The 26704-nt window shown below is 42.1% G+C and overlaps 2 long non-coding RNA genes across 2 annotated transcripts in view; one reads left to right on the top strand and one right to left on the bottom strand.

Annotated features, from left to right (window-relative positions):
• The window catches only part of LOC139703711 (uncharacterized), a 261415-nt gene that overhangs the window by 141275 nt on the left and 93436 nt on the right, over positions 1-26704 (bottom strand). The window lies entirely within an intron of this gene.
• The window catches only part of LOC139703717 (uncharacterized), a 91888-nt gene that overhangs the window by 36684 nt on the left and 28500 nt on the right, over positions 1-26704 (top strand). The gene's annotated exons all lie outside the window — the stretch shown is intronic.

Raw genomic sequence — 26704 nt, 5'->3', positions numbered from 1 at the left:
CCAACCAATGGGAACTCTCGAGGAATCCCCGGAAATCCCCACGAGAACTCCAAAATAGTGCGAGAACTCAAAAGTTGCGGCAGAGGCGGATAGTAATGCCTCGCCTGTCAATCAATACTGTTGGCAAAATGCCAGGGGCCATACAGACTCGGCCACGGCTCTCAGCATCTCCCCCTTTTTGTTTAATTAAACAACAAGCAATGTGGCTTAGGGACTGTGCCTGTTAGGCAGTCCAATTCAACATATGGTCCTTACCCATCATGGGATGAACTGACCTCTAGGCGTCAGCCTCCTGTCTTAGGTTGGTACCACTGCAATTGGATCATACCCGTCACTGACTACCGGTCCAGCATACAGCCATACTTGTGGATAGGCCTTTGCACCAGTGGGGGGGGTGAGGTTCTTTGCCTCACCTCTGTTGGCCCCCAAATTTGGCCTTGGTGCCAGTGGGGGGGGTGAGGTTCTTTACCTCACCTCTGTTGGCCCCCAAATTTTAGACCATCACTAGTAGAAGGGAGGAGGATGCAAAATGCCATGACACTAAGCCAATTGAGGGCTCCTTTGAAAAATTGTACCACCAGTGACACCATCAGCAAAAATACTCCAGCACTACCACAATTCGCTGTACCAACAGATAGTTCACAATGCATACAAGTGATACATAGTCCAGGCAAGTTCTGCAAGCAATTCAAAGCAGAGGAATCTGTCAATATGTCCATTTCCTCCCAAAGTGAATCGACTCCTTAATTGAGCATTACTTGTTGAGTTATTATTCATTGATGCATCAGTTTTTACAGTTTGTTGTGATAACTATCGAAGAAGCTGTAGTTTGGTTTTATCTTTGTCTTCACCGGCACTGGGATGAAGATAGGAATTCTGGCAATGATGCTAAGAAAAAAATTATGTAACATTCCAACAGGCACTAAGAAAACAATTTTTTGAACAATTTACATTATCCTGAACAGAATTATTAAATATAATGAGAAGGAAAGGTGAAAGTAAACAAACAGATCTGTTAACCTCCTTATTTGTTCACATATTAAAACAATTTTCAACAGCTGTTTACCCAATCTAAATTAAACCATTAAAATCACGTGAATAAAAAAATTCGGATCCATTTATTCATGAGCGCTCCTCATATATGATATATGGACATACGCACATACAGACATACAACACAAAACAGAAGTGTGCACACATAACATACAACACATAAGACAATAGTAAAGGCCTTGTAGCTTTACCTAGGTGAAATCTCCATTGCAATGCTTAAAAACTCCACAGTCAGAAAATAAAACTGATCAGAAAAACATTAACCTAGGTTTGTATGAGCTCAAAAATAAAATAGAACTTTATGATGTGGGAAAAGGCAAATAATAAAATAAATATTGAAAAAAGCATCCTGGTTAATCACTGTCGCAGATGTAAGAATAGCCAAACTGGAGTTCTGGATATCAGCTGTTATGGATTTGAGTCAAATCATCTTCCTTTTGGCCTGTAGAAATTGTTTTAGTTAATCTCTCTGGAATCCAAATCAGCTGCTGTTCTCCCTGTGGAAAAACACAAACAGAACCCCGACTCCAGACAATCACTGGGTCAGGACCTTTTCACTGTCCTGTTAGAATATCCTTCCAAAGTACCTTAGGCTTATGTACATTTTTTGGACACATATGCCTTTCCGCAGCACTAAGCCCTGAGGAATCCAAATTTAAAAAGTTTAGAGTAAAAAGGGTTATTTTAAGTTTATCTTTGGGTGATATATACCCCTTTCCAATTCCCTCTTTTTGCTTTAGTAAGTACATTTTAATAGTTTGATGAGCTCTTTCAACTATGCCTTGTCCCTGAGGATTGTATGGGATTCCTGTTATATGAGTAATGCCAAATGATGAGCAAAATTGTTTAAAAGAGGTAGAAGTATAACCAGGACCATTATCTGTTTTTAACTGTTTTGGAACGCCCACAGTGGCAAAATTTTGTAAGCAATGAGCTATAACATCTTTAGTTTTTTCTCCGGAATGAAGGGAGCCCATCAAAAATCCGGAAGAAGTATCAACTATAACATGCAAATATTTTAATTTTCCAAATTGTGGCAAGTGTGTGACGTCCATCTGCCAAATATGGTTAGGTATCAGTCCTCTAGGATTGACTCCAAGATTAACTTGTGGTAAAAAGGTCACACAATTTTGACATTGTTTTATTATTTGTCTAGCTTGTTCCTTAGTTATTTTAAAATGCTTTTGTAAAGTATTAGCATTGACATGGAACCTTTTATGAAAATGTGTAGCTTCTTCTAGTGTAGAGAAAATATGTATGTCATGTGTAGTTTTATCTGCTAAATCGTTGCCCAAAATAAGGGCTCCAGGCAATCCTGTATGTGCTCTGATATGTCCTATAAAGAATGGATCTTTTCTGTCCCAGATTAGACTTTGTATAGCAGAAAACAAAGAGAAAACAGTAGAGGAAGGGGAAATCCTGCCAGCATCTTCAAGGGATACTATAGCATTAACTATATACTGACTATCAGAGAATAAATTAAATACAGAATCTTTAAACATCACAAAAGCTTGTAAAACTGCATTAAGCTCTACCTTTTGAGCTGATTGTTTGGGTACTAAAAATGTAAAAGTTTGATCAGGGGTAACTACTGCTGCTGTACCATTATTTGACCCATCAGTGAATACATTTGGAGCATTCATGATAGGGGTTTTTCTTGTCATTTTTGGAAAAACTACAGGATGCGAAGACCAAAAAGACAACAAAGGATTAGATGGTAAGTGATTATCAAATGAAACATTAGATTTACACATGATTATTGCCCAAGTATTTAACTCATTAGCTAACTCATCAATTTGATCCATAGTATATGGAGTAATAATTTTATTGGGAGAAATTCCAAACACTCCCTTTGCTGCTTTTATTCCTTTGAGTATTAATTGTCCTACAGCCTCAGGATACCTAGTAAGAATAGTGTTAGGAGAATAAGATAAATGTATCCACAATAATGGACCTTCTTGCCAAAATACTCCTGTAGGAATATTTTTTGTTGGTATTACAATAAATAATAAAGGCAAAGTTATATCAATTCTATCCAAATGCATATTTCCATATATGTTTCAATAATTTTTAATGCCTTTCTTGCTTCAGGCGTTAACATGCGGGGTGAATTTGGATCTGATGGACCTTTTAGGATATCAAATAAAGGTCCCAACTCTCCTGTTGGTATGCCTAGATAAGGCCTTATCCAATTTATGTCTCCTAATAACTTTTGAAAGTCGTTAAGTGATTTGAGTTGATCTACTCGTATTTGAATTTTTGGTGGATGGACCATGGTTGAGGATAATAGAACTCCTAAATAATTAATTGGAAAATTTAATTGTACTTTATCTATTGCTATCTCTAGATTATAATTTTTTAATAAATTTGTAAGTGTGGCATAACATTCTAGCAATGTGTTTTTATCTTTGTGTGCTAACAATACATCATCCATATAGTGAAATATTTGTAGTTCAGGATTTTGATTTCTAAGTGGCTGGATTGCTTTGTTAACATAAATTTGACACATAGTTGGGCTGTTAGCCATCCCTTGAGGGAGTACTTTCCATTCATATCTCTGATCAGGACCTTCATGATTCAGTGCAGGGATAGTAAATGCAAAATATGGACTATCCTCAGGATGAATTGGAATTGAAAAAAAAAAAAATCTTTAATATCTATAGCTAAAACGTACCAGGTTTTTGGCAAAGCAGACAACTGAGGAATCCCCGATTGAGCAGGTCCCATAATAACCATCTCATTATTAATGGCTCTTAAATCTTGCAATAATCTCCATTTACCAGATTTCTTTTTAATGACAAAAATGGGAGTATTGTAAGGAGATACGGAAGGTTGTATATGTCCCTCCGCTAATTGTTGTTTGACCAGGTCATGGGCTGCTTGTATCTTTTCTTTAGTCAGGGGCCACTGAGGAACCCATACTGGTCTATCTGATTTCCAAGTAATTTTTATTGCCTCAGTGACCCCTTCTGAAAACCCAGTCCATGTCTATTTATTCCCTGATCTATTTGAATTGGTGCTGCTATGCCTTGTTCTCCTAATCTTTTTTCTTTCCTGAAACCTTGTCTAGCCCTAATAGTGGGAGCATTTGGATTGATGTTATTTGTTAATGTCAAACCTAATTATCTAGGACATCTCGTCCCCATAAATTTATAGGAAGATGATCCAATACATATGGCTGTATAGTTCCTTCACATCCTTCAGGATCCTTCCAATCTAATACCATTGCACTTCTATGGGGATCAGTTGCCACTCCTAGGCCTCGAAGCGTTTGAGTGGCTTGTTGTAACGGCCAATGTTTTGGCCATTCTTGACGAGATATGATGCTAAGGTCTGCACCTGTATCCAGTAGCCCATTAAATTCATGTCCTTGAATATTTAGTTTTAGCATGGGGTGAGAATCTAAATTTAAAGACAGCATAGCCCAATCTACACCTGTGTAGCCTAATCCCCTGGAACCTCTTTCTATAGTACTACTGGAAAATTTATCATGTAGGCTGGGTATTATTAATAACTGTGCTATTCTATCTCCTGGTGAAATTACTGATATACCCTTTGGAGAACTAGCTATAATTTTTATTTCACCTTCATAATCGGGATCAATTACCCCAGGACTTATCATAAGTCCTTTCAGTGTAGAAGAACTGCGTCCTAACAATAAGCCTACTGTTCCTTGGGGAAGAGGTCCTTTTACTCCTGTGGGAATGATTTGAACTCCCATCTCTGGAGTTAGTACTGCTCTGGTGGAGGCGCAGATGTCCAACCCTGCGCTCCCTCTGGTTCGTCTGATGAGAGATCTGATGGATAATGTGTCCTGGGCACTACCCTGATGGTGTTGCTGGGTTCCTCCATGGTGTTTCTGGGTTCCTCCAGTGCCCCGTACATTTGTGGTCGTGGGCCCCAGAGCATTGGGCCTCCCTGTCCGTTTTTTGACAATGGAGCCCGATGCCTTTCTCCATGATATCGTGGGTAAACACTTGGTCCTTGTCTGTTTTTTGATAATGGAATACCCTCTATGGTGGTTTGAGAACGGCATTCATTAGCCCAATGTTTCCCTCTATGGCATCGTGGGCAAATACCCGGTATTCTATTCCTTTGATACCTAGCTTTGTTAAACCCTCCTCCTATGGGGCAACTCCTTTTAAAATGTCCTGTTTGATCACAATTATAGCATGTTTTTGGCCTGGCATCTAAAGCCTGTTGTACTGCTGCTAAGACTTGCCCTTGTTCATTAATGTCTCTACATAATTTAATATATGTGTTTAAATCTTCATGTCTCCATGGTCTAATGACCTCTCTGCAGCAATGATTTGCTTGGTCATAAGCCAGTTGTTTTATAAATGGCATTGCCTGTTATGTATCCCCCAAAATTCTGGAAGCTGCTTGAATAAGCCTATCTACAAATTCAGCGAAAGGTTCAAATTAGTTCCTTGTATTACCTTAGATAATTGACCTTGTAAATCTCCATGCCCCTGTAAAGTTTTCCATGCCCTAACCACATCTACAGCAATTTGTGCATATATGCCAGGATCATATTCAATTTGTTGCCGTTGACCCTCATAAGGTCCTTTTCCTAACAACATATCTAGATTTCTTTGAGGGTAACCGGCTGCTGCATTTCACCTAGCTGTCTCCCTGCAAAATTCCTCATTGGCAACCTTCCATAACAAATATTGTCCTCCATTTAGCACAGATTTACACATACTAGCCCGATCTGCTGGCATCATGTCCAAGTTGGTAATGGATTCGACCATGCTTACAGTGAACGGTGCTTGAGGACCATAGGTTGTTACAGCCTCCTTTAACTGCTTCACTGTTTTGAAATCTAAAGCACGGTGAATTCCTTGCCCTCCTGCCTGCACAAGTACAGGGCATGCTAATTTTTGAGGTCCTGTCTCAGGATCCCATCTATCAACTACGGGGTTTGAGAGCCACTCAGCTATCTCCATAGGGGGAGCTGTTGGTTGAATTACGCCCTCTAGTGATAGAACGGTGTTAGTAGCAGCCTCCTGTTGTAGCTTTTTCCCTAATAGCTGTTTCTCCTCTAAGATTTCTTCCTTTAAATTTTCTTCCTCTGTCTGACTAGCTTGAGAGACCTTCTCTTTTGCTTGATCTAAAATGTCTTTCTCCATGGTCTGAACCTCTAACAATTTACTTAACACTCTTTCAGTTTGTTTTTTACTAATTTCTAATCTGTTATAAAGATAATGCAACCCAATAAGATAACACAAAACATAACCGAAACAGAATGAAACAAAAACGGAACAAAAAAATCGTTGTATCAATTTTCCTATTTTCTTGATATGTGCATTTGTGGTTTATTTCTATCTCTTCCTCAGGGGTGAACAACTTCAAACCTTGAGCCAACCATTTTTCCCAATCTGCCTGAGAAAATTCTAGGGATAGGCAGCTTGAAACAAACACAAAACAAATCAAAACAAAAACACATTGTTTTTTAAAATGGTCACCCATTCTCTCGCCTTCCCTTAGGGGCAAGCAATTTCACTTATCCCAAAGCGAAGCTTCAGACATTCCCCGCACGGGCCGCCAAATGCCACAGTCTGGCTGGGCACAAATCACGAGCCACTGAAGCAGGAACAAACTTTATTTTTGAACTGCAGGAAAACACTTCACACACCTCCCGGGGAATCCTCCCGAACGCCACGCGGCTCCTCCAGGAACCCCCAGCCAGAAATATCTCTCCCGGAAATCCCTCCTCCTGCACTTCCCCAACCAATGGGAACTCTCGGGGAATCCCCGGAAATCCCCACGAGAACTCCAAAATAGTGCGAGAACTCAAAAGTTGCGGCAGAGGCGGATAGTAATGCCTCGCCTGTCAATCAATACTGTTGGCAAAATGCCAGGGGCCATAGCCATACAGACTCGGCCATGGCTCTCAGCAGCTGATAAAAATGTTCTGGAATTAATAGTGCTGTTGGCTATATGACTTTGTAAATACACTAAAATCACTGAATCATACACCTTAAAAGGAGAAACATTATGCTATAAATAACATCTCAATTAAAAACAAAAGTCTGATATACTAGGTATGCATCTCTGAGTATTGCAAGTAGTGATGACTCTTCATTGCTTTCCTTCCTTTCTTCCTCCATGTGACTCTTAAAAGATGATTCTGGACTACTTGTCTCTAAGAATCTCTGCCAAAAACATCAGCTTACTGGACTGGAAAGTCGAGTTTATAATCTCACGTCAATTCTTGCTCCTTGAAGGCCTGATGTCTCCTTGGCCTCAGACTTAACTTCATGATTTAGAGGCACATCTCAGATTTTCTGATCTGGAAATCATGACAAGATTCTGTGGGTGTTTCCCATCCCTCAATTGGCAGGTACGAGGGTGCTCCCTGCACCAGACAAAAGGAAAGGAACCCAGGCCAGGCCCAGGACCAGCTTTTCTGGACATCTTTCTCCTTGGCCTTCCTGCTCCTCTGCCAGGATCCCCCAGGGCCTTGTCCAGAGGTCTGTGCCTTTGAAAGGTGCGTAGTGACCCAGAACTAAAATAAATGCTCTCCCCAAACCAGCCGCCAGCACTCTCTTATCGGAAATGAGGAAGGAAGCCTGGTATTCCATTTGGGAAAACACTTCCCAAGCCCCTGCTGCTCAGCAGTTTCAGATCTCCAGGCCTCACGAGGAAGGGAGGGTGAGGGAGAAAGAGCTCATTGCTTGACGTCAGAAAGTGGAAGGGAACCGCCTTGCTTTGAGGTTACCTTTACTAGGGAGGCATTTTCAGTTTCTATTAGCAGAAATGAGGCAAGGGAGGGCTTCACAGGAAGGAAGGAGGAGGAGACAGATGCAGAGGCTCAGTTCTGAGGATGAACCCCATCCTGTGGGCAGCCTGGGGTCTAGGGTGGGTGGGGTTGTCTCGAGTGGGCCGTGACACTTAATGCAGTGGGTTTCTCTCCTGCATGGTGACTTGAGACCTGCCTGGTTGCAGGCTGCACTGCCCAGCCACAAGTTGGCTGTGTAGGTAGGGACCAGCCCAGGAGAGAGGGAGTGTGGAGCTGGGCTCATGGGGTGCAAAAGTGACCAGAGGTGAGGGGACACTCAGAACAGTATTCCAGACTGAGAAAAGGGGGAAAAAAAGATTAGGAGGAAGTAACCCCTCAGAACTCCGAGGACCTCCTGAGAGGTACATTGTGAGATGGGGCCAAAGTGAAGGCAGATGGTAAGGGAAAGGTAACCCCCCGGTGTGCTGGGGGGCTGGGATCCCCAAGGACTGATGGATAGTGAGTGTTTCTGAAACTTGGAAGGCCACATGCAGAGAATTCTGCTGAATGAAGGGATTGGAGGACATTGGGGGAGGGGAAGGGCATGGACAGGGACGCTAGAGCCCGAGATGTGTGGGTTTGGTGAGGTCATTGACAGGAGCATCATCAACACAAGAACCAAAGGTGGTCCATGCCGGGCGTGGACAGGGTGTGGTACAAGGACAGATTTGTGCTCTTGGGATCAGGAAGCTGGAGTCCAGCAGTGGGGAGGACTCAATGCCAAGAGATGGGACATAGTGTTAGAAAGAGCAGCTAAGTCTCAAGAATGACCAAAGCTCAGGATAGGAGAAGGGACGTCAAGCTTTCGGGGACAGGGACTGCAGAGCAGGTCCAGGGAGGGCGGAGAACAGCCTTCCAAGGGGACTCAGAACCCTGCTCCCTCCCGTGCCGCCTCCGCCCCTTGCCCTCAGACTTGCATCTGCTCTGGAAGGTTGCTCGTCAGGCCCAGGCGTTGGCGCTGCAGGGCTGAGCCACGGGCAGCGACAGGCAGGAGCAGGCATGAAGCTGCACAGAGGTAGGGCAACCCAGAGGCTGCACTTCCTGATGGCTGATGCCATCTCTCCCCACTCGAGGGCTGAGGCTGGTGGCTGGCCAGGCCAGGGAGGCCAGCGGCAGGGAATTCACAGCCCAGCCCTGCCAAGCATGCATTCAGAATCCTCTTCTCAGTTCCAGCTGCCCAGGGTACCCTCACCTGTGCAGGAACTTGTGCAAGAAGTCTGAGAGGTCTGGCCATGTGGGCCAAGGTCTCCCATCTCCAGATTTCCAGGTACTGGAGTCCTCTTGCAGGACCAGGTGGCCAGGCACCCCTTCCTCTCTTCAGCCGCCATTCAACCATCAGCTCCAGGTTGGGTTACTCCAACCGCCTCAGCAAAAATGGGAAGGACTTTGAGACTCACTCAGCATTTTCTCTTTACAAAAAAAAAAAAGAAATAGAAGCTTTGAGATAATGTGTGGCAAAGGTCACTTAGGAGGATGGTGGCAAGGCCAATTCCATTATCCAGGCACACTGGCTACCGTGCATGGTCTTTTCCCATGTAAATGGTGCCTCCCAAACTGTGCATGACTCTCAAATCACACAGGAGATTCATCAGGCTCTGACGATGCTCTCGTTAACCAGGTGACTGTGGAAAGTCAGTTGACGTCCCTGAACTTCTGTGCCCTCCTTTGTAATATGGGTGTGATGCAGAGTGTCACACCCTTTTAGACTCAACAGGAGGCCACTTTCTCAGCTCCTGTTCTCCATGTTAGTCTTACGAAATAGTTCCCCAGTCACAATTCAACCCAGAGAGAATCTTCACGGGGTATCAAAACATGCAAACAGACACATCCATGGTACCAGGCTCTGTCTTTGCCCAGAGAAGCCTGGTGGACCATCTGCTGGGGACCACTGGGGCCACTGCTCCTGGTGTGCTGAATTCCCTGAGGTACAGCTGTTCCTGGGGAAGGGGACATGCATCTTCCCTCTCTGCATGAAAGTTATCCAGAGGCACCCTGTCCAGGCAGCATAGTTGTATGTCAATGCCTCACAGAATTTTTAGTAAATTGACTCTTGATGTTTATGCAGAGATCTTCTAGGGATTCCGAAGTCACACCATTAGGAGCTGGATGAAGAGAATTCTGAAAATGACAGACATCAGGTTCTGCCAAGTGTGCCAGGGATGGTGGTGTTCACCCAACATTCTATCTTCTCCAGCTGTCCTTGCAGGAGATGGGGCCATGTGACTAATTTTGACCAAAGGCTAATAATGATGTCATTTCCAGATTAAAGCAGAAGTGACCTAATTCTTTCTCGCTCTGACTCAGGAACCGGTGATGGCTTTTTTAGGACGGAGAAACAATCTTTCTTGTCTAAAATTGCTGAGCTCCTTGGATTGCTTGTTACTGCAGCACCATCAACCTTGTGCTGATTAATATACCATAGTAAAGTTGACCTCCCCTAACCAAGCTGTCCTTTCCTGACAAATCCTTCCCTGCAAATGTGAACTCAGCATGTGGCCCAGTGCCCACAGATGCCAGGCTTCTTGAAGACATTCCCTGAGACAAAGTCACAGGTACTCAGGCCTTTCAGAGCCTCACTTAGACAAGCACTAAGATCTCTATCACTATTTCGTTCCTGTAGCTTCCATTTCTAAGGTCTTTTCTCTCAACAATAGATTCCACCCTGGAGCCTGACCTTCTGGAACTCTAAACACTGGAGACTACAGAACTGTGGCTGTGACAGTTTTCCCTCAGTCTTTAAGAGCTACCAATGTTGTTTTGCCTCTGGCTTTATTTTTAGTTTCTTCCACGGGGAGAAAACTAAAAAGGTCCTGGTACCTTGCTTCATCTCTCCTCCCTCTTCCTACCTACCCTCTCTCCCCCACGAGCCTCTTCTCTTACAGTGATTCCAAGATGCACATCAGCATTGGCCAGCTCCGTGGGGTGCTTGCTGCACGCCACTGTCACACCATGGCTGTGACTGCTCTGGGCAGGTCTGTGCTTGCTTTGGGGAGGAATCCCTTTGGAGCGTGGCCTGGTGTGTGAAATGGAAATTATCCTCTGCTTGATTAGATGAGTGAGCTCAATCTGCAGTCCACATCTCCAGCCACACCTGAAGCGCTGGAGGGAATCCTTTTCATCTTCCTCCCCACCCCACCCTGGAGTCTTCTCAAGCACCTCAGGGTGGCAGTGAGGTGTTCAGCTCCTCCCTCCTTCTCATGGAATCGATGATGGGGGTACTGAGCATTGGCAGTGATGGCACGTTCCTCTGATGGCTCCTGTCCCTCTGGGACTGCTCTGATTCCTATCAGCCTCTAAGAAGAGAGGCCATCAAGTACTTAGTTCTACAGTCTCTGGATCCACAAGCCTGGTATGGTCCTCGGATCTCCAGACTTCTAAAGTTTGGGGAATGTATCTCCTACAGTTTCTTTAGAGACATTGGCTGTTTCAGAGCAACCTGGAAATCTAAAAGGCTTAGACTTAGCCCACCTGGATTTTGTTAAACCAGCGAATTCGATAAACCATATGACATGGTGGTTAAGAAAACAAACTTTGGGGTCAGGCTGCGTGGATTTCAAATCCCAGCTTTGTTGCTCTGAGCCCAGGAAACCTTAGAAAGTTCTCTCAACCTCATGTGTTGTACTTTCATCATCTATAAACCAGGGATGATAACGTCACAGACCTTCCAGAGCGCTTGGGATGATCAGATATTAGCATAGGTGCCAAGGACTTAGCACTTGCCACACAGAACATCTTGCAAATGAGCCCTGCTCCTTCTTCCTGCCCTGGGCTTATTTGCATTCTTTCCTGCAGAGGCTTGCCTGGTAGTTTCCTGGAGACTGGCTTCATCTTTTGTCTCTGCCTACACACCTTGAGTGACTTGGAGCCATCACAAGTCAGAAGTTTATAAAATAAATGCAAAGGCCTTCATCTGGGCTCTCAGGATCTTCCTCAATATGCCCCCAACCAACCCCTGCAGACTAATGACCAGCCGTTCCCTCGGGGACCCCCATTTAGTCTAGCTGACCTTCTGTTGTCACTGAAGCTCTCCACTCACTCAGAGACAGTAACTCGCTGGCCTCTTTCTCCATCCCTTCAAACCTTACTCACCTCAAAGGCTCAAGGAAGCCCTCCTCCACCAGGAAGTCCTCCATGACCAGGCAGAAATCCTCTGCCCTTCATATGCTGATGAGTCACCCGTGGAATCCTTTCTCTGTGGTTTTGTTTCTGCAAGTTTTGCAGGACCTCCCTACCCGAGGGTGAAGGCATTTCCAGGGCTGGCACGTGTTTCCATAGACAGTGTTTGATAGTCATTCAGTGTTGATGCAAAAAAGGTTAGCTGGCCCGACAGATGGGAGCCACGGGTCTTGGAAGATTGGCAGCAGCCACAGGCATGACTATCAGCTTCTAGAGGCCTCTGGGACCCTTGGGGGATGTTTTAGTCAGTTTTTTTGTTTGTTTGTTTGTTTTCGGCCATTGTGACCAAAAAATCTCACAAGAACAAACAGGTAAGGCTCACGGTTTCAGAGCACTTAGTCCATAGGCCCCTGACTCCATTCTTCAGGGCACAAGGTGAGGCAGAACCTCATGGTGAAAGAGTGTGGCAGAAGGAAGTTGCTGGACATGTGGCACTAGGAAGCAGAGAGAGAGTTTCACCCAACAAGGACAAAATAGATACCCCCAAAGACATGCCCGCCTGCCCACAGTTACCACCAAGTGAATCCCTACTAGGGGGTTAATGCACTGATTAGGTTAAACCTCTTAGAACCCAATCGTTTCACTTCTAAAATGCCTTTCTTGCATTGTCTCACACATGAGCTTTTGGGGGACACCTAATATTGAGCTCATAATAGGAGACAAGGAGAGGGTGAAACCATTCTTTGCAGCTGGAGTTTGGGAGAAGTGGACTGGGATATTCTGTTATCAACAGCCTTCTTCACTTTCCCCACAAGGCTGTCAATTAGTCACGTGGGTAAACAGCTCTGTAGAGAAGGGTCACGTTTGAGAGCCAGAACCAGGATTCCAGCAGAAGCTCAAACTTCACCTACAGTATGGGCCTCTGCAGGTTGATCCACGTCTCAGCATCCAGCTGACCATCTACCTTTCACATGCAGGTAATGTTAAAGGTCCCTGTCTCATCGAGTTGTGAAGCGTGACTGAGTGAAAGCCCCTAAGATAGTTAGAAGGCGGCTTCAACCCACATCGGTAAACACCCTTCACATTGAGGTCTTTGGTCTGTAGGTGTGCACAGTGTTACACAGAAAGATCCAACTCAAACCCTCTCTCTCCCAGTTTGAACTCAATAATTAGGTGTGTTCTCTCCATCCCTGAGCCTCTGTCTGCCTAACTTTAAACTACAAACACCATGTCCCTGATACCAGATGGAGGGGGAAATGAGATGTTGTTTATTAAGTATAGTTAAAAGTACCTGTCATGTGGGGGGATAATGGGCGTGTACCTATTTTCTTGCATTTGTCTCCATTTTATGCCTGTCCCTTTTCTGCCTGACAGAGTGACCAAGTTGAAATAGTAGCAATTAGAGAGAAGACATTCACAGAGGGAAAAATTCAACTTGGTGTCCGTGTCCTAGTGCTGAAGTTTGGTTTGGGTCTGCTGCCACCTGCTGGATGCAGTAGGCATGACCTCTATGGTGCTCTTGGATGCCACCTGATGGTAGAAGGTTTGTGCTGAAGAGCTAATCAGCTCCTGCTACACTATTCCTCCCAGAGGAGTGTACAGTAAATGGAATTATATAGTATGTAATATTTTGTGTCTGAATTCTCTGGAAAATGAAGTATTTTTGAGATTCTTCATCCATGTTTTTTTAATATATCAGTGATTTTTTTTTTTGGTGTTGGGGGATCAAACCCAGGGCCTTGAATATACCAGGTAAGCCCTCTATGGATGAGTTAGTTTGTGAGTTTCTTTTTATTGTTAAGTAGTTTTCAAATGCATAAAAATAAAAATTTATTTATTTATTCTGTTGATAGATATTTGGGCAATTTCTAATTTTATATTATGGTTCCTAAGACTGCAGAAATACTGCTGTACAAGTTTTTGTGTGTGGTTTTAAATTTATCTTCTAGAATTGAGATTGAGATTGATGGGTCACAAGGTAGATGCATGTCTAACTGTGTAAAAACCAAACTTTTTTCCAAAGTAATTAAACTATTTTATACTCCCAGCATGAGGATTTCACTTGTTCATGTGCTCATTAGAGCCTGATACTCTTTTTATTTCTTTTTTTTAAAGAGAGAGAGAGAGAGAGGAGAGAATTTTTTAAATATTTATTTCTTAGTTTTCAGTGGACACAATATCTTTGTTTGTATGTGGTGCTGAGGATCGAACCCGGACCGCACGCATGCCAGGCGAGCGCGCTACCACTTGAGCCACATCCGCAGCCCCATACTCTTTTTATTTCTTTATAAACTTTCAGCCATTCTAATATGTGTGAAATTATATTGTGGCTTGAATTTAAAATTCTCTGATCATTAGCAATGAAGCCAAGCCCCTGGCCTGGAGCTGCAGAGCCCTGGCATGGGCGGGGTGGAGTGCAGGCAGCCCACAGACCCTGCCATGCCACCATGGGCCTGTGGAGGGACAAGGCAGGGCGGGCCCAGCCAGGGAGCACTGACCTGTCACCCTGTGGCAACCTAGCCCAGGCCTGGGGTGGACGCCCGCTAAACACAGCACTGCAGCTCCAAACCCCCAGCATCCACAATCGCACAACCTCCACATCTTAGGAAGCCATGATTTCAGGCAAGCAGAGCGACAATGCAAGTGGGGCAGACCTGATTGGAAGCTCAGTCTCCAGGGTTAAAAACCTGATGAGCATAAACTGGAATCAATAGCATCAATACGTTTCCAAACCCTGATTAGCATAAATCTGGACCAATATCATTGACCCAAGTGCTGTATAAAACCCCTAGACTGACCCACACAGGTGGCAACCTCTGTTGGATTCCCCTCTTGCTTCTGCAGAAGTTCTATTTCTATTCTTCATACTTGAATAAATCTAGCCCTTTCCACCCTGGCCTTCTGCTGTCCAATGAATTTCATTCTTTGGATACAGGAGACAAGAATCTGGAAAGAACTTAGTGTTGAGCAGGTGGGGTCTGTTGCAACACTGGAGGGCCTGGCCCAGATTAAGAGCTGTAACACTGAGAGCTGTGACATGCCACTCGACGGTAGTGGAGAAGAGTCCAGCTTTGCCAGCTAAGACCCTCCAAGCTGACACCGATGTGCATCCCCCGCCCTCGCTGATTAACTGTTAAAACTAAAATGTGCTTTCTCAGCTGCAGAGGACTGAAGCCTACACCGACCCCACCCACCAACAGAAGTGGAGAATCAAACTCCAGTTTCAACCACACTGAGATTTTTTTCAGGTGCTTATCACCCATTCGTGTATCTTCTTGGGAAACTATTATTAAAGTCATTTGGTCATTTTTATTTTTGATTTGTAAGGGATGTTTTCATAGTTTGAATACAAGTCCATGATTATGTAAATGCATTTTCTTCATTATGTGAAGTGCCTGTTCTGTGTTGCTGTCTTCTACAGGGACGTTTTCAATTTTACGGAAGTCCATCTTTGCAATTTTATTTCTTTCTCCTTCCTTCTCTTCCTCTCCACCTCCCTTCCAATTTATTTCATTCCTCTTTTTCCCTGTTAGTGTCTTTCATGTCTTTTTCTAGAAATATTTGTCTACTTACGGGCTTCAAGAATATTCTCTTATGATTCCTTTCCGTCAAAAGCTGGTACTGAAGCAACTACTTGTATAAAACCCTGCATTGGCCAACCTAGCCAGAATAATAAGGCAAGATAAGGAAAGAAAAGATACATAGGTTATAAAGGAAGAAGTAAAAGCTATCATTGTGATTTGAATTTTTAACCGATGGTCCATATTTATTTTTGTGTAGGTTGTTAGGTGAGAGTTGAGCACTTTTTCCAAAGGGATATCCATTGAGCCAGCGCCACGTGCTAAAAAGACTGCTCTTTGCCATTCAATTGCAAAGCCATGAGCAGGCAAGTGCAATATACTTCTGGGCCTCTGTTCTATTTTATTGATCTATTTGGCTATGTCAGTGCTACACATCTCTGCCTCTATACTTTTATTATAAATCCTGAATCAGGTGGAAAGTATCTAACTTTATTATTATTATTATTATTATTATTGTTGTTGTAATTATTTTGGCTATCAGATCAGAAGTTATTTGTATTTTCAAGTAAATTAAACAGTTTGTTCATTTCTATTTAAAGAAGACCAGCTGAAATTTTGACTATCATGCTTTGACAGTACAGTGTTGACAGAACTGGTTTTAAGCTTCTTTCCCTTGAACAAGGTTTTTGTTCTTCATTTAATTTCTCTTTGCATTTTCTTGAAATTTTCATGTAAATTTGTGTGTGTGTGTGTGTGTGTGTGTGTGTGTGTGTGTTAGTCAACTTTTTATCACTGTGACAAATCCCTGAGGAAACCACTTAGAGGAAGAAAGATTTACTTTGGTTCACAGTTTCAGAGGTTTCAGTCCACGGTTGGTTGGTTTCATTGCTGTAGGCCTGAGGTGAGGCACAACATTAGGGCAGAGGGCATGGTGGAGGAACGAGGCTCTGCTATGGCAGCTGGGGCGGGGGGAGAGAGAGAGAGGAGAAAAGGGGCCAGGGCAAGAAATATCCCAGGGCACACCTCCAGTAGTGACCTACTTCTATCAACTAGTTTCAACTAGGCCCCATCTCCTGAAGTTTCTGCCACCTCCTAGTGCCACCAAATTATTAACCCAACCAGGGGTTAATTTACAGATGAGGTCAGAACCGTCATTATCCAATCACTTCCCAAGAACCCCGATTCTGAACACCTCTGCATTGGGGACCAGCATTCCATGCATGAGCCTCTGGGAGATATTCCACGTTCCAACTGTGACCGAACGCCTTACACGTGCTTTGTAAAATGCATCCCTCAGGATTCGTGCCTTTAGATGCTGTGTAAATGGCATTCTTTAATTTCGTTTTCCATTTGTTTATCGATAGTAAACAAAATTGCAATTGATGTTTGGATACGTATTGATCATATATTCTGAGTCTTTGCTAAATTCCTTTATTCTAGTATTTTTATAGATTTCCCAAGATTTTTGTATGTTAGAATCAGTTTTGTCTGTGAGTGAAGACAGCCTTACTTCTTGTACAATTTCATTATCTTAGAGGAAGAAAGATTTCATTATCTTTATTTCATTATCTTGCCTTATTATGCTGGCTAGGATAGCTGGTGCAATATTTTATAAAAGTAGTTGAAGCAGAAATTCTGGCTTTAGTACTAGTTTTTTTTTTATGGAAAGTAGTTACCCTATTATTATGATGAATTTTTTTCCCATATATGTTTCTACTTTTTATTACCTTTTGTAAGGTTAAGAATATTCTCTTTTATTCACAGTTTACGGGTAGGTACACTTGATTTTCAGTCATGAATTGAAATTGAATCATCACATTTTCTTTCTCTTTTCTTTCTTCACTTGAAGAATTGCATTAATTTATTTTAAAATGTTACATCTTTGCTTTTCTAGGATAAACCACACTGGGCTGGGATGTACTGTCACTTTTATATATTGCTGGTTTTGATTTGCTTTTATTTTTGAGAGATTTCTTGTTCTATAACATTGTTCTGTAATTTTTATTCATATTGGTGTTCTGGACAGGAAATTCATATCAAGGTCTATCTGGACACATGAAATGAGCTAGGAATTGTTTCCTTTCTAAAAAAAAAGCTTGAAAGAAAACTATTATCATAGAAGTGCAACCCCAGTCCAGCCATACAGGTTTGAACAATTAACCTCTCTAGGTTTTCATTTTCTCACCTGTAAAGTGAGGTTGAATGTCTACCTAGGATGGTTGTGGTGAAGAAAAGGTGAAATGATATTTGAAAAACTGCTTAGCATTGCACTTAGTGGGTCCTCACATATGGGAAGTGTTTTGGTAACTGGGTGATTACTGTATCATTATCAGAGGAACCTAAAGCTAGTAAAAGCTGATTCTCAAGGTCCTTCTTACTGTGTGGTTCCAACATTCTTCTCCCCAAGAGCTTACTATTGAACAACTGTCACATTGATAGAGCTTTAAAAATTAATTTTAACTATCACCCTTTGGGGTCTCACAGAGGCCTTCAAAAGAGCCATTCTTGATCTAGTTTCTTTCTTTGACCTATCAGCGAGCAGGCTGAGGAGGTGGGCAGCTTGCTGAGAAAACATGGTGGATGAGTTGCCACCACTCATGGTGAAGCGGAGTTAGAGGTGAGGAGGGAGACAAGGGCTGGTGAGGTACTGGTTCTCCCAGTTTCATTCATCTCACACCATTTTGGGGATCCCTCAGGAGAAGGCATCTTTAAAAGTTTCCAAGACAGAGAGGTCCTGCTGTCAGCTGCTTTCTCAGCAGCTGTGGGACCATAAGCCAGTTTCTCACCTTATTGAGCCTAAGGTTCCCTCTTTGGAAAAAGGTAAGATGACTTCAACACCAGCCATTATTTGTTGGGAACCTGTTACAGGCAGGGTCTATACTACATTGTTAGTCCTTCTAATGATCTTGCAAAGTAAGTACATTAACCATAAGTGAGAAAAATGAAGTTCAAAGATATTCAATAATTTGTCTAAGATTAAGAAAGGTCACATTATCCAAAATAATATTCCAGGCATGTGTGATTATGTCAAAATGAACTCCACTATTATGTATGACTCTAATGCTCTAATAAAAACATTAAAAGAAAAGAAAGGTCACATCCAGAATTGAATCTCAGGAATAACTTCCCCTCCTTTCCATGTTCAAACCGATCAAATTATATACTTTAAATACATACAATTTATTATAAGTTAGTTATACTGCAATAAACGTTTTAATTTTTTTGTTTAACATGCATAAATCATATATATCAATGGGGTGTAGTGTGACATATCAACACACGAACAATAAAGCTGGTTTTTAATAGCATCATCCAGAATCAGATATAAAAGTTAAAAGAGAGAGGAACAACAACAAAAAAAGGAATTATGTTCACAAGAATATATATGTGCCCAAATCCATTCAGGTATAGACTTAGGATTTCAGAATTTGACTACATATAAAATATGCCTGAATGAAGTGCTGTTTTTTTTAAAAAAAAGTAATTAGACCTAAAATCATAATTCTCAAATGTCACTTGGATCTCACTGGCAGAAAAAATAACACTTGAATATATGCAAAATAAATCATGCTCTCCTGCTTACCCTTAAAAAAGTGCATTTTTCTTATTACAAAAGCAATACATATTCATCGTAGGAAAATTAGAAGATAGGGATGAGCAAAACCGAAAACAGAAAGCAGTCTTGTTCCTGACATAACCATATTTTACACTCTGCTGTATGTCTTTTCACTACTTTCCAGTACCTAGATGTGTGTTTAGAGGCAGACATAATTATCAAATACATGGGGGGAAATCCAAAACATGATATCTTTGTCTATGAATTCTTTTATAATCTAATTTTAATACTTAATGAATGTACCAGGAAAGGCTCCCCAATATGCCAGTCAAAGATCATCCGACATAGAGTTTTTGAGGTTAAGTTCTATGCTCTTGGAAAGCACGTCAAGTGCTGGAGCTGGGGTCGGGGTGAAGTGGAGGGAGAGGTGGAGGGCAGGAAGGAGGGCCAGTAGCTGGGGGTGTATCTGCCACTCACTCCACAAAGCCACTTTTATTAAGGAACTTTGATTCCTAAGTAAGATACCATCTGGAAAGAATTATGTTGCCCCCCCCCATCAATCAATTAATTAATTTTAAAAAGGAAATCATATTCTGTACTGTTCTTTCTGCTTAATTTCAGAATGAAAATAGTCTTATTGCTTTATATTTAGATAATCCCTACACATTTTTCAAGACAAGCAATTCAAAAATTTAGATGTCATTGCAAGCCACCCATTAATCTCGCTGGTCTTGCTGGACGTTTTGGAGTGTATGTGTGTGTATTGAATTATCCTTGACATAGGTGACTTCCTGTCCGTTTCCCTTCACTCCAAGCCGTTCTTCATGTCCTTTGTTGGGCTTTCAAAACACGATTCCTGATCGTTTACTGTAGGTGTAATTTTATTGAGTTCGTTGGTAGAAAAAGGCAAGTTAAACTTAGGAGAATTGGGTTTTCTTTTTAAAAACGCATGGCTTTAACACAGAGAATATTCATGTGAACGTGGCACATGGGCTTTGTGCACAACACCTGGGAACACCTTCACGGTGTGGGTTGTGAAGTCCCACGTTGCAGATTGTCATGGCGGGAAAGGCTGCTTTGCTTTCCCACTGAGGTGCTGCTGGTGGGTGGCCCAGAGTGTCTGAAGGTCTGGGGGATTCTGGGAGCCTCTTCCAGACCCTTGCAAAAAGGAGTTGACATTTTTTTTTGTTTGTCTTTGCATTTAATTGGCTACACATTTTCCCTTTCCACCATCATTTAACTCATTTCTTCTTGCATGTTTACTTTCTTTCCACTCTTCTTGTCTTCATAAGTAGCACTGCAACAAATCCTCGTTTACATAGCTCTTTGTAGTCCGATTATTTCCTCAGGAGTAAATCTTAGAAGTGAAATTGTCAGGTCCACTGGTGTAGGTGTTTTATGGCTATGTGTGTGTATAGTACTTTCAAAAAGAAAGTCCTGATTAATAATCCCATCATCGCATCCTTACCAATACTGGGTGGCAAGTTTGTGAGAATGGTCCATATGATGGAAAATAGCTTTACATCACTCATACCCATGGCTATCTGATACCCCATTGTGTGAGTACACTCTGACTTATTCCTGCTGCTGTTGACTTGCATTAGGGAAGTTTCCAAGGTTGGAGCTCTTACAAATACTGCTATGCTAATAGCACATTCATAGTACATTAATAAGACATTCATGTCCTAGTGTCACATGAGAACATTGGGGTGCAACTCAGGGGTGAGCATGGGTATGCATTCCGTTCAGTCTATCCTGGGAGAGGAATGACTGAATCATGGGGTAGATAGAAGCTTTGTTTTGGTAGTTACTGCGAAATAGTTTTCCAGAGTGGTTGTATCAGTTTACCACCTAACAGCAGTGCAGTTAAGAGTTCCAGTTACCACCAGCTTGCCAATATTTAGTCACTTGTCTTATTGATTTAGTTATTCTAGTGTGAATGCTATTGGGATTTGAGTTTTCTTTTCCATGATAGCTCATAAGGTGGAACACATTTTCATAACTTAAGTAATCACTAGTGTATCCCTTCTAATTAGCTGTCTCTTCAAGTCTCTCCTTTTTATTATTTATTTTTAATTGATTCGCAGGAGGTCTTCATATATTTGGGATTTGTGTTCATTGCGTTACTCTTTAAATTGCCCTTTTACTCTTTGGTGACCTTTGATGAGATCCTTAAAATTTTATTCTAATCTAATCTTTATGGTTAACATTTTTTTTTGTAATGTGTTTAAGAACTCTGCTTTCTCCAATATTTCACAAACATATTCTCTTATTTAAGATTAATAGTCTTAATCTTCACATTTATATTTGTGATCCATCTGCAACTGATTTTTTGTGCATAATATAAAGTAGAGGGACAAAATATATTTTTCCAAATGGACACCAGATTGACCCAGAACCACTTCCTGGAATGATTGACGTTTTTCTGCTGCATTGGAGAGATGCACTCCACAAAAGAATACTATGTAGTAACGAACATGAATGATTTAAGATTGTACTCAACAATGAGGATGATTCACACAAAGTTAAATGGAAAAAGACAGAATGAAAAGGATAGTCAATATGATTCTTTGCCTCTCATAGATCAAACAATGCTAAAGAATATTTGTGACCTCTCTATTTCATCCCATATACTTGCTTATCTATTCCTGTGCAAATACCACAGTGTCTCGATCACTAAAACTTTAAACAGACCTTATTAACTGGTGACATAACACCCCCAGCTTTGTTCTTCTCCAAGTTTACCTTGGTTCTTCTTGGTCCTTCTCACTTTCATTTAAATTTTAGTGTGAGAATATCAATTAAACCTGCTGGGATTTTGATTGAGATGGCTCTTGTCTGTTTTGGATCTTTCAAATTAACTTCATTCTGTCAGGGTTTTAAAAAAAAATCCCCTTGGAGTTTTGATTTGGATTTTATTAATCCCATAATTTAGTTTGTGGTATATTGAATTCTCTCTTTTTAAAAATTATTTCATGACTGTGAATACTGATTTCCCCTCCAGAGCACCTACACCTCTTGTCCAAGCTCTCTTGTCACATAACGCTTTCGTTTTCTGCATAATTTTTATGGCAGCCGGTGGCCAAATAGTACTTAACCCATGTTTCTTGAGTAGACCTCGTAAACTCTTACAAAACGGTCTCATCAAATTCTTTCTCAAATACTCTGAGGTTGATGTTTCTTGGATGTTGCCTTCTCACTCATTTATTTCTCTGAACATGTTCTAATTCACTTAGGAAAGCCCTGGCAGAGTGTCGTCTGACATGAGCATTGATACACACCATGCATTGTTACATCTATTAAGTATTTAGACATCTTCCTTTTCCCTAATGTCCTTTCAGTCCAGCAAAGGCAACTAATACCAAACCAACCATCTAAAATGTTGTCTCTTCAGTTCTAGAACTTTCCAGCTACAGGAGGGATCATTCAACTGAGAAACCACCGTGAGGTCGATATATCCTTATGCAGATCAGAGTAGAGCTGGGGTTTAATGCATAAATAGAAGTTCTCCAGGTAACAGAGACAGGAGTTGGCAGGGGTGGTCAGGGTGGTGAGTTTGGGAACATTCTGGGTCCAAATAGGAAAAAAATGACATGAAAGCAGGGACATTTCACCCATGTCTGAGAGAGCATGAGTGATTCAGCAAGGATGAAGCATAAGAGAATCGAATGAGAGAGAGGTGAAACTGGACATGTAGACTATGGATGACTTTTCAACGCCTGCATTATCATACTTTGTTCTCTAAGATGGTTAATGATAAGACTGTGCCATGATCAGATTTGAACTTGAAAAATATGATTTCATGCAACTACCTGAATATGCCCCCAAACTCATTTTGAGAGCTGCTTGCCATTGTAATGTCAGCATTGAGAGCTGGGACTTTTAAGAGGCAGTTGGTTCCGAGGGCACTGCCCTCATGCCTGGATTTTGGGGAGTATGTTCCTGCTAAAAGTGAGTCCAGCCTTCTGGTCTCCTGCAGGCTCACTTGCCCTCTGCCAAGTAGACTTAGGACGGAGGCCCTTGACAGTCATGGGTGCCCTTGGACTTCCTAGCCTCCAAAATTGAGAACCGAATAAACTGCAATTGTTTGTAAGTTACGCAGTCCGTGGTATTCTGTTATCACAGCAGAAGATGGACCAAGATCCTTGCAGTATGGCGGGGGGTGAGCGGTACTGCAATGCGCAGAGGCAGCGAGGAAATTGCAAATAGTTGGGGTAGAGATAATAAGAGTTTGGACAAAGAACATGGGAAATGGGGATGGGAATTGAAAGTTATTCCGGTGGAGAAATCAGTGCGACTTGGTGATGGAGTGGGTACGCGGGGGTCAGGAGAGGGCATCCTGGATGTCTGGGTGCAGGTTATGGGATGTCACGACGCTGAGCTCCAAATTGCTCACTCTGTGTCCTCGGGTTAAATAGAGCAGCTCTTCTGAAAGCCTGCCTGGCTGCGGCTTTGATTGGCAGCTGTGTGAAAAGGCTCTGGAACACGCCGCTTTATTCTTTCCCTCAGAATAACCACATTTGTGCCGTTCGATTTCATTTTACAGGATTTGTAGGCTCTTTTGTTCCCTCTCCATCTGTATATTTACTGCTGCTCTCCTGGGAAGAGAGAAGACAGGTTATTTCAGAAATAACAAACCCGGACCCAAAACATTCCCTCCAAGCTGCTGCTCTGAAATTAGATCAGTTTGTCAGATTAGATTGGAAAGGAATCTTAAATCATTTAGCACAAACTGCTCATTTTGTAGATGAGGAGGCCAAATCCAAGGGAGGAAACCTTATTTGTTAGCCAGTTAGTGGAATTGCAAACTCTATCTGGAAAGAGTGAGAAATAGTAGATGAACAGGATTTGAAGTTAGGTGCCCAACAGATCTGGGCTCTGCCGCTTACCAGATGCGTGATCTGAGGGGTGTGTTTAGTTTTTTCTGAGCACCATTTTTTTTTTAATTTGCTATGAAATGGAATTGTGAGAATTAAATGAGAAAACCGCACAAGTCCAGTGATGGCACATCTCAAGCTCTGTGCATATCAGTGGTGAAGTTGAAGGCGCTGTTGAGAGTGGTGGTGGAGAACATGGGGATGCAATTGAAGGAGCAACTGGTTTTTTGTTTGTTTGTTTGTTTGACCAGGTGCCCTGGCCCACCTGTGATCTCAGCAACCTGGGATGCTAAGGCAGGAGGATTGCCAGTTTGAAGCCAGCCTGGGTAATTAGCAAAACCCCACCTCAAAATAAAATAATAATAATGATAATAGGAGCTGGGGCTTAGCCCAGTAGTAGAGCACCCCTGGCAAACTATGGAGACAATAAAACGATCAGTGGTGGCCAGGAATTAGGGCAGAGCACAGAGGACTTTGAGGGCAATAAAACCACTCTGTAGAGACTACAATGCCTTTTCCAGAATGGCCTGCAGTTGGAACCATGCCGTCTGAATGCTTTTTCACAAATTCAGATGAACTTCTTTCACTTATTATTGATGTATCTCTAACTCCCCATCCAATCTTTCCATGATCTGCCAGTTCATTTCTTTTTAAGGCTGACTAATATGCTCTTTGTCAGGGGGTTCTTCAGCTCACCTGCCTGTTGAGGGACCTCTCAGTTGCTGCCAGGTTTTTGTTTATTCTGAATAAAGTTTCTATGAACATCTTTGTGCAGGTTTTTGGATGGACATAAGTTTTTCGACTCCTTTGTATAAATCCCAAAGAGCACAGCTTTTCTGGGTTGTATGGAGAGAATGTTTTAAATTTTGTTAAGAAAACCCTCAAACTACCTACCAAAGTGGTGGTGCCATTTTGTACCCCCACCAGGAGTGGACGAGAGCTCCTGTTGTTCTGCCTCCTCGCCAGCATTTGGTGTGGGCAGTGTTCTGGATTTTGGCCATCCCAATAAATGTATAAGTGTATCTCATTGTTATTTTAATTTGCCTTTCCCTGATGGTATTTTCATATGCTTAATTGACATCCATACGTCTTTGGTGAAGTTTCTGTTGTTAAGGTCATCAACCCATTTTAAAATTGGATTGATTTCTTTCTGTTGATTTTATTTATTTATTTTTTTCTTTCATGGTGTATTTTGAACAATAGTTTCTTATCATATTTTTCTTTTGCAAATGATTTCTCTCTGTGGCTTATTTTTTATTCTCTTGACGATGTCTTTCGCAGAGCCACAGAGCAGGTATTTTTAATTTTAACGAAGTCCAACTTATTGATTCTCTCTAGTCCCTGATTGTGTTTTTGAGGTTGTATCTAAAAAGTCATCACCAAAACCCAGGGTCATCTAGATCTCCTCCTGTGTTATCTTCTCAGAGTTGTATAGTTTGGTTTGACACTTAGGTCTGTGATTCATTCTGAGTGAATTTTTCGAAAGGGTTTAAGGTTTATGTCTAGATTCATTTTTCTTGCATATGGATGCCCAGTTGTTCCGGGACCATTTGTTGAAAAGACTATATTTTCTCCACTGTCTTGCTTTTTTACTCCACTCTCAAAGCTCAGTTGCCTGGATTTACGTGCATCTATTTCTGGGAACTCCTTTCTAAATTCTGCTGATCTTTCTGTCTGTTCCTTTCTCTAATCCCACACTGCGTTCATTACTGCGACTTCATACAAGTCTTACAGGTGAACAGTGTCAGCCTCTAATTTAATTCTCTTTCAATATTGTATGACCTTATTTTTTATTTTAATTCTAGTCCGTAATCCATTAGGTTGAAACATACATTGTCACCCTTGGTCTTGGAATCCCTCTGCTTCTCAGTGTCACATGAGTTCATTCTCTACAGTATGTCTCTCTCCCATAGCTTATGTATTGATGACCCCAGATAGTGCCACCCTACTCAAAGCATCCTGGGTATTAACGAACTTCAGGACGAGGACGCTTACTCTGGGAAATCCTCATCCCACCAGAGTGTGAGGCAGTATGAGATTTCCTACTCTCTATCCAGACATTCATCTTTGGATATAATAACAATTTTAGTGTTAGGAGACTTTTGGCAATTTCCTTGCTTTAGCAATTAAAATACGATTTTACCTTTTTGATTGCTTTTAGGTGGGCTTCCCAGAATGAGAGTAGAACAAAAATATCTGAACCCTTTCTACTAAGCCAGGTTTGTTCCTTCAAGTACTGGGGCGGGGGGGGGGGGGGGGGGTGCTAAATAGCTATCTTTTCAGAGATCTTTTGTAAAAGTCGCTGTTCCCCAGGTCCAATGCAGACAGTGCAGCTGGATGGCTCACTGTGGCTGGACATGAATGAAAATCTGGTCAGGGATCGTCATATGGGGAGGACAAACAGATGGGTACCCAGTAATAAGAACATCCCCATTGGTTGCCATAAAGGTGCATCCCAGAACTGGCAGACACCAGCCTGGGGTGGGGGGGGTGTCCATCTTTTCTGGAACTGCAACATCCCATCTGTCTGTTTTTATGCCTTAATGTCCCCAGTCACTCCCTCCAAATGCTACAGAACACATATTTATTGTTTTAATTAAAGGGAATAGGTTTGAGGATTTCAAAAGAGAAATTTTTGAATCTATCCAAGGGGGTTCCAAAATCAGAGACAGGAAAGCTTACGCTAGAAAGTATCAGAATGACATGGTTCATTCCAGGTCCCCTCATTTATCCAGAAACGAGCACTTGAGGTAGTAGGGTTGTCGGGGTTGAGGGGGGTGGAAATGGGTCAGAAGAA

This window comes from Marmota flaviventris (assembly GCF_047511675.1).
Source record: "Marmota flaviventris isolate mMarFla1 chromosome 17 unlocalized genomic scaffold, mMarFla1.hap1 SUPER_17_unloc_1, whole genome shotgun sequence".
NCBI classification, from domain to species: domain Eukaryota; kingdom Metazoa; phylum Chordata; class Mammalia; order Rodentia; family Sciuridae; genus Marmota; species Marmota flaviventris.
This window is presented reverse-complemented; position numbering and strand designations above follow the sequence as displayed.